The 21,361-nt window shown below is 49.1% G+C and overlaps 1 protein-coding gene across 3 annotated transcripts in view; it reads left to right on the forward strand.

Annotated features, from left to right (window-relative positions):
• The window catches only part of PROM1 (prominin 1), a 144,116-nt gene that overhangs the window by 11,922 nt on the left and 110,833 nt on the right, over positions 1-21,361 (forward strand). The window contains exon 1 of one of the 3 annotated variants that reach the window (XM_074349988.1): positions 18,394-18,572. The exons of 1 other annotated variant lie outside the window; for it this stretch is intronic. The gene's annotated coding sequence lies outside the window, so the exon portion shown is untranslated. Of the gene's footprint in view, positions 1-18,393; positions 18,573-18,694; positions 18,819-21,361 lie in introns of those variants that run through there. One more of the 3 variants, XM_074349991.1, reaches the window with a different exon arrangement.

Here is a 21,361-nt window from a genome sequence, read left to right on the forward strand (position 1 = left end):
GCCAAGCCCTTGGGATGGTCCACCTGATAGAAGTGCCTTTGTTTACCTGGGTCTTGGGCTGTGCCAAATAATTTGCACTGACAATGTGATCTGTGGTGGAGCCCTGGGACCAAGCAGTTATCAGCTGCCCCAAGGGACTGGATATGAAAGTCAGCCACGTGTGTAATCTGCTTTGTGTCTGTGCGACTGACCCCCATAAAAACTCTGGACATCAAGGGTTGGATGAGTGCCCTTGGTTGGCAACACCCAGTGCGTTCTGTCTCACGTGGTGGCTGAGAGAAGTAAGCACTGTCCTGATGTCACTGGAAGAGGACAAGAGGCAGCTCATACCTGGACCTCTCCTTGACCCCTCCCCGTGCCCTTCTTGTTGCTGATTTTGATCTGTGAGCTTTGGCTGTAATAAATCACAACTGTGAGAATGATAGCTTTGCTGGGTTCTGCAGGTCTTTTTGTTGAATTACTGAAGCTGAGGTTGGTCTTGTAGACTCCCCTGAACTTACACTTGGAGAACAGGCAGCATAGGAGAGGGCTCTGTGGCAGAAAATGTGAGAAAATGTTGGATGGGTCACTACCTCTGGTTCCCCCTGGACCCTCACCCCTGCCCCAGCCCCTCCATCCTGCCACTGGCATGGGGTCATGTCTCTAAGCATCCTGCATCTTCACATCAGTCCCTCAAGTCTCAAAATCTGGGGAGGGAGCATCTGACTGGCTGAGCCTGGATCACGTCTTTGTCCGCTGGTTGCCTAGGGGCTTGGAGAGGGTTTTTGTGGTCGAGGGACCATGCCTCCTACCTGGCTCCAAACAATGGGGGATTCCTCCACCCCCCAAATAGGAAGAGTGTTCCAAGCCTCGGAAGATGAAGCTATCCACTCCAAATGACTTGGCTGCTCAGACCATCTCAGACATTTCTCTCTGAGATTAAAGAGTAGCGGGAAACTGCTTAGAAGCAGACCAGCTTAGCGGGCGTGCAAACCGTGCAGCCGGATAGGGCCCCACACTTGTTTTAATGCTCTGCTATCACCGTCTTGAAGTTTTTCCTAATTTTTGAACAAGGGGCCAACATTTGGTTCTGCACCAGGCCCTGTAAATTGCGTAGCCCGTCGTGCCTGGAAGTCATCAAACATCACACAAATGCAAGGGCTTGTTGTAAGCTTTGTTTACCAGGAAATGATCGAATCCATCAGACTTATTTTCACAGCTGCCTCTTTTATTATTATTATTTACTTTGACTTAGACTTAATGAAACTGCCATCTGTCCCACCTGTCACACCCCCTGAGCAGCACCCTCTGTGGGTATCATAGGCTTTCTGCACCTCAGACCCACTTGCCTGCTCTGCTGCTGTCGGTCCCACTTGACTTTGACCTCTTGGTGCTTCCACTGCATCTGTCCTTCCCTCCAGAAATGCTCCTGCCTGGACTCAGCTGTCCTGTGCTGCCCTGGTTTGCCCCTTTCTTCAGATGTTGATCCTTTGTCTCTGCCATTCGCATTTGCTCTACTTTCTCTGTGCCCTTCAACCCTGGATGTACCTCCAGGGTGAGTTCCCTTTTGTGTCCGCTCTTCTCTAGATGCACCAGTTTTATCCCAAGTCTTCAAGCAGAGCTTCTCTGCCCAGGCTTCCAAGATGGTTGCTCTGACTGGCTGATGGGCATCACCACATGGATGGGCATCACTGCATGGATGGGCATTACCATGTGGATGGGCATCACCATGTTGGTGGGCATCACTGCATGGAAGGGCATCACCACATGGATGCCTCAATTAGGTCCAAATCTAATGTCATCAGCCCAAGCCACCTCCCCCTCCCACTCTCCTGATTCTGCCCATGTGACCATCAGCCTTCTAGCTTAACTAGTCTCCACTTCTTTCCTGCTTACACATTGTTATCTTATTTAAGACATGTCCATCATTAACATCACTTGTAAAATTATTTCCAGTAGGGAGTTGGGTGCATCAGAATCTCTGGGCAGAGGCTGGGGTGGAGAGGTATGTACGTCAGCAAAGTCTCACCGGATGCCATTCCTCAAGCCAGGTGCACAGCAGGGCCAACAAATATTTGTTGAGGAAATGAATGAATGAAATATTTTTTGGCTCTCAGGGCCCCTATAACTAGTGGAGGAGGTAATAATGAACATCTCCAAGCTCCAAGGTCAAGTAAGAGCTACAACCACAAGGAGTCACATTTTCAGCATCAAGCCCTACAACAAGAATTCTGGTAAAGAATTTTTGTCTGATTCTTAAATATATTTAAATAAAAATCTTACAAAACTATTTGAATTTAAACATGTCCAACTGATTTTCACAGCCCCTGATCCTCCCATCCTGTCAAGAACCACATCATCTCCTGCCTGGCGATTGGAGTCACTTCCTAACCGTGCTCACTGTTTCTATTCTGTGCCACCGGCGAGTGGTTCGGGGGTTTCACGTGTGGACACTGGGCGAGAGAAAGCCTCCACTCAAGGGTCTCCACCCAGTGGGACAGGAGGGGATGGGAGCCTGGGGTTGCGGGTGATCAGGCTCTCGGCTACTTGAAGAAAGGCGGTCACTGGTCAGGAAGAGTAAAACAAACGAAGCCCCAGCAACAGAATCTGATCACCGGATCCAGCTGTGCCTGGATCTGCCACTAGCCTTTCTGGACACCTAAGTCAGCACCCTTTGTGTGTGAACTCCTTTGGAGCCAGGTTTCTGTTTCTTACAAACAAAAGGCTTCTGGCAAATGCAGTTTTCCAAGTTTCAGTTTCCTCTTCTGCAAAATAAGCCACCTCCTAGGTCTGTGACGAGGATCAAATGAATGAGTATTGGACCAGAGCTTTGTCAATACACAGTACAATTATTCATTGTCATGTGCTGGCCTAAAGCTCCTATCAGCTAGGATGCTTTGGGTTGCAAGCGATAGAGCATGCAACTAAAATTACGTTCAGCCCTGGTTACTCGAAGTGTGGTCCCTGAACCAACATCAGCATCATCTGGGAGCTTTTGGGAAAGGCAAAGCCAGTGGCCTCACTCCAGTCCCATGAATTTATATCTCTGTGTTACATCAAGTTCCCTGAGAGATCCTCGCTCACTAAATTTGGAAATCAATGGCTTCAGCAGCAAGGATTTATTAGCTTGTATACAAGAAGTGCAAAGCTAGCTGGGAGCGGGTTGTTTAATTTCCTCAGTGGCCTGGGTGCTTTCTACACTGCTTCTTGGTTTACTGGCTTCTGTGCTTGGGTTTGTCTCATGGTCACAGGATGGTGGCCTTAGCCTCCAATACATATCTCCATAGACTTATGTCCAAGAACAGGAGGGGCAATTTCTCCTCACATATCCTTTCCATTAAGGAGGGGAATCCTTCCCCAAGTCCTCAAAGGACCTCTCCTTCTGCCTCAGAAGCTGAGGCTGCATCCCGTGCTCACCCCTAAGTGGTCATGGATGCAGGGAATGAAGGGACCACAAATGGCTCAAACGAAGCCACATGCATTGCCTGTGGCCATGGAGGGGCAGCTCTCTTGAGCATGTGGGAGAGGGAATGCCCAGACCTGGGCTTTGCCAGCAGGGGAAGAGGGCAGAGTCAGCTGTGGAACACCACTAGGAGGGTCTGCCACATGTATAAGAGAAGTGTCATTTAGAGTCTGGAGTGATCATGGTGTTCTGTTCTCTGATCCATCAGTTAAAGTCCAAGTCATGGGGACCTCATCCATGGGTCATGGTGGGTGGAGATTTTTTCCAGGTGTATTAAGTGAGTTTTTCGTTAGTTCAGAAAGGCCAAGGAAATAGGTTGGGTAGATAGAGGCCCCCAGAGGACATTCTAAGCCTTCCCCAGTGTCAAGGCCACACCCATAGCACCAACAGTGTCCCTGCTCTGTGCAGCCCAGCCCAACAGTGCCACATGAGCTCCGTCATCTCTTCACCTAGTGAGGGCCTGACATCTTCAAGGGATAGAGTCCAAGGCATCTGTAATTTCTGAATTCACAAATAAGGCTTCACCTGTGGACACTCTGGAAACTCAAAAACCAGAAGGCCTCCCTGAGTCCTGCCAAGCCCCAAGCTGGAGGACACTCGGGATCTTCATTGAAGGGAAGGATGTCCTGCTTCCAGACTCAACTCCCATTTGACAAGCCAGGCAGCACCCCCAGATGGGGCTTGTCAGGGCCTCCAGGACCCAGGCAGCCTCTAGTCCCAGTGATGAGGGAGCAGCTCCTGCCGAAAAGCACTCCTATCCCGGGAGATCTCCGAAAGACTGAAAACGGCAGGAGCAAGGATGCTCTGTGGGGAGGTGAGCAGCAGGTGAACCCTGGGTCCCTGTGCTCCTCCAAGTCGAATTATTTATGATGCTGTATCGGTCAGGTAGTGTTTTTAATTAGCATCCTGGGAAAAGACTGCAGCCTCGAAGCCCTCTCGTGGAATCTCAGGGAAGGCTCCACGGCCCACTGAATTGTTTTGGTAACAGCGTGAAATCCTGAGCAAGGGGAGCCGGCAGGGCTGCTGGCTCAGGTCTGAGAGCTTTTCCTTGCGGAGGAAGGAAGGGCTGAGGCATTTCCCCACGTACTGCAGGGCTGACCCTGCTCCAGGGCAGAGTTGGGAGGCTTGAATGGATGGCGTCCGTGAGGCAAGGCCAGGTTTCTGGCCCTCAGCAGGCAGCAGCTAGTGTATCCTGGCGAGGCATCGCCCAAGGGCTCCATACGGTCTCCGAGCAGCACCTGAGCGGCTCCGGCAGCAGAAACCTGGGGACTGACAAGCCGGCTTCCTCAGCGTGTTTGTCCCTGCTCGGCTTTTTGGAGGTACTGCTTGAGTATCTCCAGGTGCAGCCAAGAGATGACCAGAGCGAGAAGCCAGGGAGGAAGCAAACGGCAGCTCTGAGGAACCAGGAACGCAGAATCGGATGCTTGGAGCCACACAGAGGTGAGGACCTCTGGCCGCATGTTCCTAAATCCCGTATTAGGGGCCTTCATTACATGGGAGGAGGCAGTGGAGCGGGATGGAGGAAGATACCAGACCTGCAAAGAACCAGCTCTGCCCCTAACTCGCTGTGTGACCTTGGACACCTTGGACACACTTAACCTCTCAGCATCTCAGTTTCCTTCTCTGTAAAATGAGACAATGATAATGACCTAGCACATACAGCTACTCAAAAAAGAATACTTGCTTCCTTTGGTCTTTGGGGAAGTTTTACCTGACCTCTCTGACCCTTGGTTTCTTCTTCTGCAGATAAAATAATCCCCATGACATTGAATTGTGGAGAAAATATAATCACAGCTGATGTGTTCACATTGGCCAAGAGTTTATTCCATGCTTGTCCCATTTTCAGTGCTTCACGTGTATTATTCACTCACTTATCCTCTCAATGAACCTATGAAGCAGGTACTACTATCATCTCCATCGTACAGGTGAGGAAATGAGACACAGAGAGGTTAAGAAACCAACCCAAGGCACACAGCCCAGTAGAGCAACCTAGATGCTCATCAACATTTGCTTGGGGGAAAGATGGGCGACTTGTCTCTAAGATATTAGTCTAGGTATTCTGAGGGATGGGACTAGGAGCAATTTTAAGTTTCTTCTTTGGGATTTTCTGTTTCCAGGTTTTCTACCACAAAATGTGTAATTTTCATTATCACACAAAAAAATCTCAACAAAGGTTAAAATGTATGAAAATGAAAACCACAGTTCCGCCCTCCTACACTGATGCTCTGCAGGTCGCTGAGAAGAGAGTGTGGGACACTTTGATCTGAGCGACATACCTAGGAAAGGTGAATCCACAACGATAGATGCAGACTGGGGGCTGCCAGGGGCTGGGGACAGAGGGGTGGGGAGCAACTGCTTAATGGGATCAGAGCTTTGTTTTGGGGAGATGAAGATGCTTTGGAATTAGACGGGGTGGTAGCTGTGCAAGACTGTGAATGTCCTAAATGCCAGTGAATTGTACACTTTAAAATGGTTAATTTTTTTTTAATTGAAGTATTTACAATGTTGTGTTAGTTTCTGGTGTACAGCATAGTGATTCAGTAACAGACATATATGTCTGTGTGTGTGTGTGTATGTGTGTGTATAAAATGGTTAGTTTTATGTTATGTGAGTTCTACTACAATTTTTTGAAAAAGGAGAAGAGGGTCCTGCCCAGTTGATTCCTGTCCCATGGCTGGATCTGCCGAATGACCGTCCCCCGCCCCCCTGTCACAGAAAGAGCTTCAGCTGAGAAATCTTCCTCCTGTGTTTTTTGTCTGATGCTCAGGGAGGGGCCACCTGCCTGTTGTGGGCCCCACCACCCTCTGGGGTGAGGAGGCCCCTTGGAACCCTGAGGGCCTTTTCTGGTTGAAAAGCCTGTCCCTTCTGTTCCTGTCCCCTCCCTGGGGCCACGCAGCCGCATCCCGGTGCGGCCCCCAGGGCGCAGCGCGGGTGGGGAGGGCGTGCGGCGGGTCTGTGGATGCTGGGCCCTTCTTTGCTGGGCTTAATCTTCGCTCTTTACCATCCTGTGGTCGTTCACAGTGAGTCATTTTTCCCCTTCAGCCCACTGCATCCCTTGAGTTGAGTGAGTCTCCCTGAGCACTGGAAAGCTGACATCTCAGGATCAGCGGGAGGGAAATGAGGAGGCAGCCCCTGCAAGCCCCGAGCAGTCTTATGACCTGGAATTTGCTCCCGGCTCCGCTGCCTCTCTCTCCAGAGAAGCCTGTTCCACAAAATCTGCCTGAATTGGTGGCCATTTGCACCTGCTCTGTGGCCCTGGGGCCCAGTCATAGGGCCAACCTGCTTCCAATTTCAACACCACAGTTAGGAGACCAAGTTGGTGAGGCGGTCGTTAGCAGGAGAGAGCTCAGAGGCCCTCCAGGCAGTCTAGAAAGGCTGGACTGTGTCTTCATTTCCCCTCCTTCCCTCCTCCAAACAGCAAGCACCCTGCAACTGTCTCCAGATGATTTCTGTGGCACGACAATGAAAGGTGGTGCTTGAATCTCAGCTCTGCCGCTCCCTGGCTGGGTGGTTTGGGCTCTTTCTCTGCTTCCTTGAGCTTGGATTTCCTTGGCTCTCCAGGGGAATAAGAGCAGCCCCCACCTCTCGGAGGCGTGGAGAGGCTGGGGTGGGCGAAGGGCCGAGGGGCAGCAGGCCCTGGGGAGGGGGTCGGTAACCCTGAGCTGCGATGGGATGATGCCAGTGTGGGAAAGGGGACGGCCACCCAGGGCCACAACACTTTCACTTTCAAAAATGTCCTGCAGCCACTTTATTTACTTTCCCAGAGTTCAGCTCCGGGTTTAAACAACTGGACCTCCCAACAAGGCTTTGCAACGTAAATAAAGAAACTTCTTCTTCCTCCTGGCTGCCAGGAATCAGATCCCCTCCTGCCTCCGGGAAGGCGCTGCCCTGTCCCGTGGGCACCAGGGAGATCACTGGAAGGGCTGCTCCCTAACCGCAGGAGGGCAGCGAGTGATCATAATTCCCGGCGGGGCGTCCTCCGCTGCGGCACGAGGGCGCAGCTTGTCCCGGGCTCCCCGACCCCTGCGGCCCCTGGAGGAGCAGCTCCGTGCAGTGGGAAAGGCTTGGCAACCAAAGCTCTGCCTCTTACTGGAGGCAGGGACCCTTGAGGGGGACGCGGAAGCTCTCTGAGCCTCTCTCTCCTCATCTGCAAAATAGAGACAACGACTGTCCTCGTGGGGCGGGGGCTCGTTTGCTAGGGCTGCTGGCACCAAGGACCACAAACCGGTGGCTTAGACAGCAGGTGTGCACTATCGCACTGCAAGGGGAGGATCTGTCCCAGGCCTCTCTCCTCGGCTCATAGACAGTCACCTTCTCTCTATGTCTGTCTTTGTGTCCAAGTGTCCCCCTTTTATAAGGTCACCAGTTATTCTGGATTTGGGGCCACCCTAATGACTCATCTTAACTAACGACTCTGTAAAGACCCTGCCTCTGAAAAGGGGGTAGGGACTTCAACATGAATTTGGGGGGGGGCCATTCAACCCTGTCGGGGGGGGTGCCATTCAACCCTCTCAGGGTGGCTGCCATGCTGATAGGAGATGGGGAGGTGACTGTTCATAAATGTGTTCGCTTGTCTCTTCTAGAGGTGGGGAAGCCTTGGTCTTGGGGACATTGAAAGAGGATTAATAAAATGGCCACACTTAGGCTAACAGATTGCTTATTCTTATGCTTGCCCTTCAAACAGTCAACGGACCTGACCGATTGCTACTCACAGCTCCAGGCCCTTTGTTAAAATAAAGCTATTAATTCTGTTTCTGCTTTATTCCAGTGATCAAAAGTAATAATCACACTTGGTTTCTGACTTGTTCTCCAGGGAGAAGGTCACAGAACTGTAACCTTACAAAGTAGGCTAAATACCAAGAAGACCACGCCTTGGGCTCTTAGGAGATAAAGAGACTGAAAAAGTGGTAACTTTTGGCCTCTATAGAATTGATCACCTGGAGGCATCATGACTAAGTCTTATCACTTGGAAAATGAATGTGTTGACTGTTTATTGTTTGAGCTCTGAGCTCTGGCTACATAACCACCCCACCCCATCCCTAAGACGGGTGTACACTTTAGAAGGCACCAGCCTGCTGTGAGTCCCCTTCACCAGGCAAAGCAGTAAAGCTGTCTCTTTCCTTCTAAGCTCCAAGACCCTGTCTCTGAGTTATTTGGTTCATCAGGGACGAGGCAGATCTGGCAACATTTCTGCTGTTCTCTTCTGGCCGTGGCAGCAGAAGCAACTCTTGTAGGACTCTCGCTGGGTGGTTCCCTGCTGCATTCCAGACGATTCCACTGTACACTCTATGATGGACATGGCCACGAGCTCAGCGTAAAATGTCCCAGGGACCCAGACACCTGGCTTAGTGAATTTTTGTTTTCTCTTCCCCACGTTTCAGGCTTCTTTGCTCAAGAAGCAGTCGGGGGTGGAAGCCGAAATCCCAGGCCCGGATTCAGGCCAATCCACACCCAATGCCCCACCCCCATTCCTCAGCAATGGAATTTTGCCAAGTCTCTTCACCTTGGGAATCAAGCAAATGGGCCACATACATTGTGTCTGGGATACAGCGTGGTCTTGAATCAATTCTATTGTTATGGAAACGACAGGCCAGTCAAGAAACAAGCACCACTCGGAGGGTTGGAGTACTCAGATGTATTACGCTGGCGGGCTCAGAGGGGCTTCTGCTCCGAAGCTCTGAGCACCTCCAAGACGTGCGCATGAGGTTTTATAGGGTAAAGTACAAGCTTGGGGTATTTGGCCAGTAGGCATGGAACAGCTTTAGCAGCATTATCATCACAAAAGTGGGGGCGGGGAGGCAGCAAACCAACATTCCAAAGCCAGATACATATCTTTGAAAACCCAGCTGGCTAGCAGAAAACATGAACAGCAAACCAACACTAATTAACCTAGATTTATAAGTTAGTCCAGCAGAACTCAGATCAGTATTCCGATACTTAGATTTGTGAGTTATCTTGTTAGCCCAGCCCGGCTTTTCCTTCACACTATCGAGTGTACGTGGATATTTACTATCGGTGTAAGTCCCTGTGTTATGTGGTGTGTCCCTCTTGGTCTCTGTCCTCCTGAGCCCATCCAGGCACCATGCCTTGTGCCCCATTTGAAAGTGGACAACTTCTCTGCTCCATTTGCTTTAGCATCTAACTGGTAAACGGGGTGAGAGTTCCTCAGTCAAGGCATGATGGGTCAAAGAAGCCACGTTCCCCCAGACTATCTGGTCTTCAGGACATCCTTGGTGAGCCCCCTGGGCCCTTGAGCCAAAGACTTGGCTGCACAGGCAGAGTCCCCGTGCTGGGCTGGCGAGCAGAGATGAACTTTGAGGGGCCGGGCCAGGTGGGAATTCCTGCCCTAAGCAGCTCAGGACAGGGGCACCAGGTGGAGCTGTGAAGACCCCTACTGCAGGAGAGTCTGTGATTTCTAAATGACACCAAGAGGGCAGTGCTCTTGTCAAACACTGAGGCAAAGAAAGCCAAACTCTGACAGTGGGGTTTGCAGCAAAATAAGGGTTCATTTGCAGGGTACCAAGCAAGGAGAATGGGTCCTTCTGGAATTTGAAAAGATCTGAACTCCCTGATGACTTTCAGGGAAGGGCTTTAAAGAGAGTGCGAGGGGAGAGGGTCCTCAGACGTGTGATCAGCTCATGGACATTCTTCTGATTGGTGGCTGTTGCAGGAATCTTCATCATCAGCCTTCTGGCTCCAGCCAGTCTGGGGTCCACGTGCTTGTGGTCAGCATGTAGTCAGCATCCTCACCCAGGGCAGGAGTTTTCGTTTCTATAGAACAACTCCAAGATATGCACCAGACGGTTATCTAGCTCCAGGAGGACCCAGGAGGCCTGAGATTCCATTGTCCTAATCTGTAACTGCTTGAGTCTGTTCTGTGGGACTTGGGGAAGGCCTAGGAGACAGAAGCCTTTTTTCCTACAAATAAGAGATGGGCACGGAGGGGCTTTTGTACTCAGGAAGGCCCCACAGGGTCCTGCTTGGTTTCAGTCCCCACTTCTCTTTGATGTTCATCAGTCCTGAGTGGAACAGCGGCGGAACAAGAAAGGGAATGAGTTTGGACAGAGAGGGTAATCATAAACTCAGTGAGGGAGCTCAGTTTTAGAGGGACTGGGTTTCACTTTGATGTGATAAAGCTGGGGCTGCAAGCCCTTGGGGCGCTGGGCGGGGTGTCCCACATAAGAGTGGACGTCCCTGATGTCAGTGAGGCGGGAAGGGGAAGATGCTGGAACGGGAAGTAGCTTGGAGGGCAGGCCTTACACTGGCAAGGAGCCGACCGACTGCTTCTCCATGGGCCCCGCTGTGGGGACCTGGACCCCAGAAGTAGGGAGAAGGGGTGCCAGATGCTAAGGCTCAGCAGTGGCTACTGCCTGGGAAGAGGCTGAGCCAGGCATGGGACAGCTGCGGGTGACCTTTAGGGTTCTGAGAGCAGCCATGTTGGTGGCGGTGTCATTGACTCTATTCATGTCCCTTTGGTGCTCTCCAATCCCCTATAAAACTGTGCTAAGCCATCCAGCCCAGTCTCAGCTGAGCTGGGGCAAATTGATGGGTGTGTCTGTGTTCAGGGTTAGGTCAGAGAAGTAAAGGACTAGCAGGGGTGTGGTGACATCAGGGAGACTCCGAGGGAACGGGGAGTCTCACAGCCAAGACTGCCATGGCCCTCCCTGCCAGGGAACCTCCCCCCTGGCCACCAGCCTGGAGAATCAAAGTTAAGAATTTGATGAGGACACCTGTCAGGGAGGCACAGTTACAGGGGTGATAAAACCCCTTCCCCATGCGTTTCCTTTCTGAAGACTAGTGTCCAAGGTTATGTGCCATGGGCCACATCAGGGTTAGGGGTTCCCATAAGGGCAGGGGGAGCCAATAGGGGGTCAAGAGAATCTGTCTTAGAAAGCCCAAGTTCAAATTCCAGGAGGATCAAGCTCAGAAGGTCAGAGCATGATTAGGGGGCAGATTACAGAGTTTAGGGTTTAGAAGCCTTCATCTGTATCTTCAAACCCCTGACTTCATGTCCTTACACTGCACTGCAGCCACCAGGACCCTCGATGTTGCATGAGCACGTGAAGCAGTCCTGCACCAGGGCCTTTGCACTGGCTGTTCTCCCTGGAACCCTCGGTCCACAGTTGTCCACTTAACTCTGGTCTCTGCTCCAGCATCACCTCCGAGAGCCATCTCTGAACACCCCATGGAAAATAGCTCTTTCTGTCCCCTATACTTTTTTTTTTTTTTTTGACTTCATGGCACTATTCCTTAAATTGTATCCTACAGGATGTTTATTTATCATTGTCTGTTTGCCCTGGTAGAATGGAACCCCATGAAGACAGGAACTGTGCTTTGCTCAATATTGCCTCCCAAGGCTCTCTAACAGACCTGGCACATAGTAGATGCTCACTGAGTCTTTGCTGAGTGAACGGATTGAAGGTGGTAAGTGCTGCTGAGCCGCCACTCGGGTTCCACGACTTGCCTTTATGGAACATCAGGCTGCCTTAAAGGGGCGGGCACGTGGCAGAGGCAACGTGGACACGCCACAGTGGTTTCTACCTAGGCCTTTAGCCACTCTGTTTTCCATCTTCCTCTCTCTGTTACTCGGTCCTCTCCCCGAGGAGACCCAGTCCTCCGCAGCGACCCTCAACCACACCACACGTATTTCTTCCGTCTGGCCTTCGATCGTGCTTTTGCCTCTTGTAGTGAACGTTCCTTCTCCCTTCCATTTTCCAAATCCTGCTCTTCTTTCAGGTCAGAACTCTCCATCCCACAAGGGCTAGCTTGAGACTCTGAAACCTTTTTTGTAAAAACTCTTTTGTACCAGGTAAAACTAATATTCCTTTCCCTGGGAATCCTGAATACTTTCTTTAGTCTTCAGTTCAAGCAGCTTTCCCAGGCTCGTGTAATTATGACATAAGAGGGGTCTGTCCTTCTTAGAAGACGATAAGCTTCTTAAACATCTTGACTGGAGGTTTGGTATCCCCAGGACTTTGCATATAACAAGTGTTCAATGAATGTTTGCGTAACTGAATACTATTGGCATTATTCTCTGAGAATTAGCTGGAGAAAAGGAAAAAAAATTAAATGTGCTTTGTAATAATGCCATCACATACTTTTAGTTCCCCAAACCCTTATTTCCCCAAACAGCAATCTGACAGCATATACATCTTATGGCATGTATATTACCATCACTGCTTTATAGATGAGGATCAGAGAAGTTGTGTGAGCTGCCCAGGGTCACACAGCTAGTAAGAAGCAGAACAAAGTTTTAAAGTCAGACATATATATTTAAAGACACAATGGCTTATATTTAGTTTAATGGCTTATATTCAGTCAGATTATTTATTAATTTTTTAATATTTTATTTTATTTTATTTTTTGGTTGGGGGGAGGTAATCAGGTCTATTTATTTATTTTTAGAGGAGGTACTAGGGATTGAACCCAGGACCTTGTGCATGCTAAACATGCACTCTACCACTTGAGCGACACCCTCCCCCCTTAGTCAGATTATTTTTATCCCTATAAATTCAGAATGAAATTCTAGAAGATGACATAACTAGATATAAACAGGCATGGACTTGGAAGCTTGATTCTAATATTAGCAAAGGGTGACCAAAAAAAAAAGGTGTCCCTTCTCCACCAGAATAAGGATAACTTTCAGAGGACAGTTTAGAGGCTAGACATCTGCCCCAGATGAATCAAAACAATTGGCTACAATGAAGTCTCATAAATTAGTGATGCTTAATTCACATTTTTCTGGAAGTGGAAACAACTAGCGTAGCTTTACCCAGGCTTGAAGAGGCAAGAGAGATGTTTACAGCAACAAGAACAGCTGATTGCAAGTATTTATGTGTCACTTAAATTTATTCTAGGAAACCTTATAATTACCAAGTTCATCAGCTCTCACACTGGACTCAACAGCTGACGTTACGATTTAAAATTTTATTTTTAAAACGTCCTCTGAAGCTAAGAATAGAAAAATATGAGGGTTGCCCTGAAGTAGTGTCTCAGGGCAAACTTAGCTAATAGAATTTAGTTCAGCCCCTGAAGAAATTAAATTTCACAAACAGTTTATATGAAAATTCTTTAAAAACTATCCGTAAAAAAGCATCTTTCCAAATAATGTGCTCTGATGTTTACGGAACTTAGAACACAAAAATTACCCTTTAAAATATTTCTTTTTGAGGAGGAGGGGAGGAGGTAATTAGGTTTATTTATGTATTTTTTTTAAACGGAAGTACTGGGAATTGAACACAGGGCCTCTTGCATGCTAAGCGTGTGCTCTACCCCTGAGTCATATCCACCCACTTAAAGTATTTCTGTGACGCCCTTAAACTAAATACTTCCAGAGTAAAAACTAATGCATTCTTTTTTTTTTAAATTGAAGTAAATCTGATTTACAAGGTTTCAGGTGTACAGCAAAGTGATTCAGTTATACATATATATATATATAATATATATTATTTTTCATATATTATTATATATATTATTTTTCAGATTCTTTTCCATTATAGGTTATTACAAGATATTGAATACAGTTCCCTGTGCTCCACAGCAGGCCCTTGTTCGCTATCTATTTTATATAGGTTAATCCCAAACTCCTAATTAATCCCTCCCCTCCAAAACTAAACTAATGCATTATTAAACTTTCATGCTTTTTTCTAGAAAAGTTGGTTACCAAATGTATCACTTACAAACTCGAAACAATCAAAAAGCTTTTAAATCTAAAAAAATATAAAAAGAGGGATTGGATGGAGATATTTTAATTCAATTATAGTGATTTTTTTTCCTTCAAAGAAAGTTTTCTTCTTTTAATGATAATGCTTCCAAGCAAAGGCTTTTTAAATAGAAAATCTGGAAAAGACAGAACATTTTTTAAGACTAGAAAAGAAAAAGACTTTGTCCCACTGCTCCCAGAAACAAGCGTGGTGAACGTGTTGGTGTAGCTCCTTTTGCTTTGTTTTGTTTTCTCTAAGCTTGGTTTGTACTGTTCCTGTGTTTGCTCGCATTTATCTGCCCCTTGTTTTGCTCTGAACAGCGCCAGTGACCTGGTGAGTGGTTGTCTTGGGGCCCCGGGAGACTGAGCTGCCATTGCTCTGTGATCGCAGGTGGGTTGTTCTTTCTCTTCTCCAGGCCGGACGTTTACACAGGTCGGTTCTGAGAATCTGAAAAATCAAGCACCTTCTGCCCACAGACCTGCACAGGGGCCCACACCACCTGGCACACAGGCTCAGCACCCAAGTCTAAACCCCTCAGCCAACCCGGAGCCTTGAGTTCAACCCCCTGATCTGGGTGATTGTCCAGACCCGTTGGCAGCTAAGACTCTGTTTCTCAGTGATGCTCTCACGTAGGCCCTTATTGTTTAAATCCGCATGCGTTCTGAGTAAGAGACAAGGAGGAGAGAGCCTTTCCAGACGTCGCCTGAGCCTCCCCGCTGACAGCTTGCTGCCTCCATGAATCTTGCAGGCAGATTGTAGGAAGGGGTTGGGGGCGGCCAGCAGACTTTCTGCACCTGACCCAGGTCACTGCTGGAAACACTCAGGTGAAAACTGTCTGTCTGTGTCAAGATCAGAAGAAAAGGAGCCATCAATCAAGGCTCAAGGAAGGGTTTTGTTTTTCTGTCCCTGCAAAATGGTCCCGGTTCATTACATGTCCTGGCATGCATTCGATGCTGGCTGAAGTGACAGCCACACCCAGGCCCTGACCACACAGGGTCCAAGGGCAGCAGGACAATGACTTGAGTTGCTAACGTCCAAACTGCCTCAACCAGGCTGTGTGGCAATCGTGACATACCACACTTCCTCTAGGGATGCCGCCAAGCCAGCATCGGGACAGTCAGGGACAGAGCCAGGGGTCGGCAGGAAGGGCAGAGGGCCTAGTGGGGCAACTGGGGGCCCGGGGTGAAAGGTGTTCCGGGAAGGACTTTGAACTGAGAGTCTGGAAGACGGGGAACCAGGGTAGAAAGAAACAAGGAAGTATTTGCCAAGTACATACTGAACCCAACACTATGTATACAATCAGTCTATTATTCAAGCTTCTCAAACCTGCACGATAAGTATTGTTCAGCTATTTAACCAACACATATCATGGGCTGGCGCTCTGCACGGGACCCAGCAAGCAGACACCAGGTCCTGCTCCCCAGGGGCTGCCTTCTCCTGGGGGAGCTGGCAAGAGAGAACTGGACAAATACGCGTGTGAGATGACAGATGAGAATGCCCCCCCAAAACTTAGCTGCCTCCAGGGGCAGCAAGGGGCGCAGTCCGGAGAGGCTGTGTGGCATCTGGGGCTGAGGTCCCCCTCGCAGAGGATGTGCTCAGGGCACAGCCGGAGGGGAAGTGGGCCCCGGTGTCTGGGGGCCACGGGGATTACAGGCCACGCCGGACACTTTGGACGTTGTTCTGAGTGGAGGTTGAGATGGGGGCCATCGGCGACTTTTAAGCAAATGAGGGACAAGCTCTGGCTTCCACTTTGAAAGCATCGCTCCTCTGGGTGGGGAATTACACCGCAAGTGGGAAACAGAGAAAGCAGGGGACATGTCAAGTCTCCTGGTCTACAGATGAAGATTCGGAGGCTGAGAAACGTGCCATGACCGTCCTGAATCTTTAAGTGACTTTCCTTTGCCCTTAGAACAGGGCACGTGTATGGACGAGACCCGGCATGTTCTGCCTCACCTCCTGCCCCTGTTCCCTGGCTACCCCGTCATCTCCTGAACTCCTCAAGAGGCCTCTGTGCATTTGTCCTGACACCTGCAGTGCTCTTGTCCCACCTGTTCACCTGGCTAAGTCCTAGTCATCCTTTGCATCCTTAACCCTTTCTCAAGGAAGCCACTCCTTCCCCCGCAGACCAGGCCAGGTTCCTGGGTACCTCTATGGGGTCCTCCTCTGCTTTGGTGGCATTCCTCACCTTTGGTGGTCCTTCTCTTTGGCAGTCTCCCCTCTGGGCTCTGGAACACCCAGGGACAGTCTGGGTTCTCACTTTCCACCCATCAGCACTTCAGCCGGGAGCGTGATCTGACATGTAATGTGGCCCCTTGCTCGTGAATACCTTGTGAGTTGAGAAGACCTGCCCAAGATCACACAGCTAATGAACAGGAAAATCAGGATTCAGACTTCTGATCCCAGCTTCCCTGTAGCCTCAGGACTTGAACTTAAGTCTTGGTTTAGTCCAGGACCTGGGTGCTTCCTAAGAATATTTATTCCCAGCCTCATTCTGACCTGCAGAGTCACAACTCCAAGATCAACCTGGGACCCTGGTTCTGTTTGTTTGCTAGTTTCATCAAGAGCCCTGGGTTATTCTTATCAAATATATTTTGGAAAGGCACACCGATGGGACTCCTTCCCAGAGGAGTGTCCTGAAAGAAAAAGATTAAGGAGGAGATAAGAACAGGATTCCAGGGACTATAACAACAGTTCCTTCTCAAACGCTTTCTCTTTTATAAAAGGCAACTGCAAGTGAAGCCTGATATTTATTTATGTGAATTATTTTGGTGTCCTAATGGAATGTTCCTGAATTCACTGAGAGTGTAATTTCCTGGACAACTCTAAATAGCCCTGCCTGACAAGCTTTGAGCAAGTCTGAATTAGGCAACACTCAAAAGGAGCAAAGGTGGCAAAAACTCTCAAATGCCCTGAAAGGAGAGATAGAAGACAAGAGAGGTTAGCCAACCTATGTGAAGGCACACAGCTAGCAGGTGTTAGAGGTGGAAGGAGACCCAGCTCCCTGTGCCCCTGGCTGACCTCTTTCCTTCTGAACCACAGGAGTGTGCCAGGGCAATGTGGGTTCTGCACAGAACCAGTGATGCTCGTGCTTCAGAGAGAAGGTGCTCTGAAAACATCACATCAGTGATGCTCTGAGACAAAATCAGTGGCATGGCACGCAGTAGGTGCTCAATAAACAATGGTTAACTGGTTGACCAATCCCAGCCCCTAATCACCTGGGAACTAGACACTTTTCATACTATTTCACTCTCTGCCTTGTTGCAGTAAATCTATGAAATACCTGAGCCAAGTTCCCACTAGTCAAATGAAAATGTATTTGATGATTTAAAAAATAATCAGTGCAGAATCAAGGGAGGCAGACATTCTCACTCTGCTGTTTCCTTACCTCGCAGAACCTCAGTTTCTGCCTCTGGGAAATGGGGGTGATGCTTCCCTCATCACGTTGTTGGTGAGGATTAGATGAGAGAGTGCACAGTACCTGCACAGAGTTGGTCAGAGACGGTAAATGAAAAGGAACAGATGAATGACAGAGAGGAAGTGGTCTGTTCTGCCCTAAATTTGGAATTTGTCCTCTCTCCTCCCAACCTCTTGTCCTGTCTATCAAGGATGCAGCAACTATAGGCATTGATTCAGACATTCCCTGAATCAAGAGTCTGTCGTTGGAGGGAGAATGTGAGTCCAAATGCACTATACTAATAAAAGCGGAAAGGAACAGCAAATAAAGAAGCCATAGAACCCACCATCTTCCACTAAGCGTGATACATTGGCATTTTGTTAGTTATGAGGAAGTTTGGTTACATGTAACAGAAAAACAAAAATACCTGTCGCTTAAACCTCATAGAGATGTATTTGTCACTTGCTCATAGTTGTGGAAGGAAGGCAGTGAAGGGCTGGAGTGATGCTTCACTGTTCCTTTCATGTTGCTTTGCTCTGCGTGACTTCTATTTTCAAGGTCAACTCATGACCCTAGATGGCTGCTGGAGCTCCAGCCATCAACCCAAATTCTGACTAGCAGGTGGGAGGAAGAGATGAAGGAAGCACATTCTCCCTCTGTGATGGCTCATTTTATGTGTTCCCAGTTTAAATATTGTTTCTGGGTGTGTTTGTTAGAATTTTCCTGATAAGATTAGCATTTGAATCAGTGGATTTAGTAAAGCTGATTGCCCGCCCCAGTGTGGTTGGGCATTGTCCAATCTACTGAGGGTTTGACTAGAATAAAAGGTGGAGGAAGAAGAAATTCTCCCCGTTTTATTCCTGCTTGAGCTGGGACATTTCACTTCATCTTCTCTTGCCTGTGGACTGGGATTCACATTATCAGCTTGCCCGGTTCTCAGGCCTTCAGACTCAGACAAAATTATACCACCAACTTCCCTGGGGTTCCATCTTGCTGAAGGCAGATCGAGGAACCCCTCAGCCTCCATAGTCACGTGAGTCAATTCCTAGTAATAGATCTGCATCTAGATCTCCTATTGGTTCTGTTTCTCTGGGGAACCCTGACTAACAAACACACCCTCTAAGGACATTTCTGAGAACTGCGTACACCAATCCTGCTTAATTCAGCTTGACCAGAATTCAGTGATATGGGCACACCTAGCTTCGAGGAAGGGTGGGAAACGTCGTCTTTACTGGAGGAGGCCGTGACACTGCTTATTCAGGATTTCAGTGTATGAAAGGTAAAGGGGTGGGGGGAGTGGACATCAGCGGACAAGGAGCAGTTCTGGCCACTCTTACTATTTGTGTGTCGTTAGATGACTCGTCAAGGTCAGGGCTGTCCCTAGGCTAATTTTAAATGTTGAGTTGGGATGGAGAATAGATCCTTTTTTCCTTAAATGCACATCTTATTTAGTAACGTAACCTAACATATGTAACTGACATCTGAGCACCTGCTCCCCTTGAAGTGGGGCCGGGGAGCCCAGACCACGTCCTGCACAAACTCTGGGGCTCCCTGCATCACAGTTAGAAAACCACATCAGAACGGGAGCCCTTTAAGAAGAGCCTTCTGGTAATGAAAGAGTAATTGGGCTTTTATCAAGGATTAGCTTTGTAACATACATGTTCTGGTTGTGCCCTTTGTTTGGGAAGGCAGAAACTGAGGTTCAGAGAGAGCAAACTGCTTGTCTGAGGTCTTAGAGCCGAACGCCCATATATTTCCATCCCTCACGTTGCCTCCCATTCCAAGATGAAGGGGCCTGGTCTGGGTTTTTTCCCAGTATTCTATTGTCCCCTATCATGGGATAGAAGGCTAGATCCCTGAAGTGAGGATCTGGAACCCTCGGTACCCAGCTCCCAGCGATCCTCTAGCTAGTCTCCTGGAGGGGTGAGAGGGGGAGTTCCCCAAGTTCCCTTTGTTAACACGGATGGTCCCGCAGCAGGGACCCTTTGTGGAGGGCGACTGTTGGGCCCCATCAGTCACCACGATTTTTAGCTGACTCAGAGATCAGAGGCCGAGGGGCTCTTTAAACTGCATCCAGGAAGCTGGAGCATTCACAGTGCTCCAGCTCAGTGTCGACCCCCAGAGGAGGGAATGTGTAAGGATGGAGACACATGGGTCCTGGGCAAAGCAGTGGTTTTGAGTAAGAGACCTGAGATTTAATCCCTCATTTCCCACCGACTGACATTGTGACTTTGGGAAAGACCAGCCAGCATGGGGCAGATGTTCAATCAATCCTTACTGAATAGTAATACGCATCAGATCCTGTGCTGAGCTCTTTGGGTGGGTTAACCCACTGAATCCTCACCATCTCATGCCATATTAGATGCTAGTATCTGTCAGCCACACTTTTCAGAGGAGGGAACTGAAGCACAGAGCAGTTAAATAACACCCCCAGGGGACAAGTGACAGGCAATCTCCCTCCAGAACGTGTGCTTAACCCCTCTGGTGTAAAAGGTGGCACACACAACCTCTTGGAGTCCCTGTTCCTTCATCTCAGGAGGCTGGTGAGAGTGGGGGCTCCTCGAGCTTAATCGGTTTGCAGGGCGGGATTGGAACCAGTGCAGCATGGCTGGGGAGTGGTGGACTCGTCCCTGGAAGGCTGTGTCTGCGGGATGGGAGACCCCCTGAGAGATCCTGGGCCAAACAGCAAAGCCCCAAACAGGGGTTGGAGTGACGGTTCTGTGATGCGCGTGGTGTTTTCACTTAGACATCCTGTCCCGCCCCATTTCCCATGGCTGTGCACCTGTGCTCCCCAGGGAGTGGCAGTGGAGGTAAAAACAAAATGAGCATTTCACCAAATTGTCCGCGGGAGAAGGCTGGGCAGTACTGGTTTGGTGTCCCTTTGACAGAGGGTAACATCAGGGAGAGAGGTGTTTCCTCAAGTCTCGAAATATATTGAAGGGTGTGGGATATCCTCATCTGACCCAGGAGACAGCAGTGCTGGTGAGGCAGGTAGTTCCCAGCCAGCCCAGCCTCACTGGGAGCAGGAGGGGAGAAATGGCCCAGGCAAAAGGTTCCCGGGGGCTTCCAGACTGGAGAAGGGGGGAAGGACCTCCCAGGGTGAGACTGGGAAACCCAGCAGCAATGCTGAGAGCACGTGATGAGATTGGGGATGAGAAGTTCTGAAACCTTAGCCAGTCTGTTTGGAGCAAATTAAGCCATGTTAATAGTGGAATCGCTTTAACAGAGGGAAACACCAAGAAGGAAGAGATACTCCCCTAATGTCTGAATTCCTCAGGGTCCCATGGTGGACAAAGGAGAATGAAGAAGAAGCAGAGATGGCCAGCCTGGGGTGGAGAGCAGAGAAAGCAGAGGAGGGCAGAGAACCCCAAGAGCACTGTTGGGGGGAGCCTCTGGGAGGGTCACCTTAAACATTAAGTGAAATACTGAGAGTAATGGTTATCTTGATAAATGGTAACTATTGTTCTTACTGTGGACTAATAAAGTACAGCCTGGGTCTGTGAGCCTCAGTTTCCTTCTCTGGAAAATGAGGATAACAGTGCCCCCTCAGAAGGGTTTGAAATAAGGGGACGTATGGAAAGCAATTTGCTCAGAGCTTAACAGATAGTAAATGGTCAACAAATGGCAGCAACAAGCACACAGAACTGCCCCGTGGATACACATCTTCTGTCTTCTGGCTCCCTTGCTGTTAACTACTAACAACAAAAGAAGTAGGGGGCGGGTAGAGCTCAGTGGAAGAGTGTGTGCTTAGCATGCACGAGGTCCTGGCTTCAATCCCCAGTATCTCTGTTAAAAGAAATACATAAATAAATAAACCTAATT

This window comes from Camelus bactrianus, chromosome 2 (genome assembly GCF_048773025.1).
Source record: "Camelus bactrianus isolate YW-2024 breed Bactrian camel chromosome 2, ASM4877302v1, whole genome shotgun sequence".
NCBI classification, from domain to species: Eukaryota; Metazoa; Chordata; class Mammalia; order Artiodactyla; family Camelidae; genus Camelus; species Camelus bactrianus.